This window comes from Phaethon lepturus, unplaced genomic scaffold (assembly GCF_000687285.1).
Source record: "Phaethon lepturus isolate BGI_N335 unplaced genomic scaffold, ASM68728v1 scaffold42124, whole genome shotgun sequence".
In the NCBI taxonomy this organism is placed as follows: Eukaryota; Metazoa; Chordata; class Aves; order Phaethontiformes; family Phaethontidae; genus Phaethon; species Phaethon lepturus.
The window spans coordinates 1,180-1,798 of record NW_010537816.1 but is presented as its reverse complement, the minus strand read 5'-3'; the positions used below and the strand labels follow the sequence as shown (position 1 = coordinate 1,798).

Sequence of the window (619 nt, the reverse complement as noted above, 5' to 3'; positions counted from 1 at the left end):
CCCTTGTGGGGGGTTCTGCCGGATGGATGGGGGCTTGGAGCTCCTGGCTTTGCCCCATGCCGCTGCGCGAGCGGGGCGGCCGTGCCGCGGGTCACCAGGCGCTCACTCGCCTTCCCCGGGGTTTTTGGTTACGCTTTGCGTTTCTGGGATTTTTTACAGCTTTTTCCCCCCCCGCCCCAGAAAGCGTGAGTGTCATGGCCCTTCCCCAGGGTTTCCTGCTCCCCGGCCTGCCTGACAGCGGTTTATTTACGGGAGAGCAGCAAAGGCGACTTCCTTCCCTCCCGGGCCCAGATTTTCACAGGGTCATCTGATTTACGAGGAGCAATGTGCCCTTGGTAGGACTTTCCCGGCTCTGGCTTTCTGCCGAGCACCACGTGCCACCGGCTTGTGCCACGATGCTGCGGGGTGACATCCCGCGGGATGGTGAATGTCCCCGCCTGCCTCCGGTGGAATTTATTTCGTCGGGATGGACCTTGGAGTGGTCACGCTGCCTCGGGGAGAAGCCCTGGTCTGGGATGGAGAGCAGAGTGGGGGGGGGCAGGAGATCCCCAGCGTCCTTCCCAGCTCTCCCAAGGACTCAAGCTTGGGCGAGACATTTGTTTCCCGGGTTTTCCCCTTT

At 62.2% G+C, this 619-nt stretch overlaps 1 protein-coding gene across 1 annotated transcript in view; it reads left to right on the top strand.

Moving 5' to 3' along the window:
* Positions 1–619, top strand: part of RHOBTB2 (Rho-related BTB domain containing 2) — a gene marked incomplete at its 3' end in the record, with an annotated part of 3,723 nt that overhangs the window by 1,949 nt on the left and 1,155 nt on the right. The window lies entirely within an intron of this gene.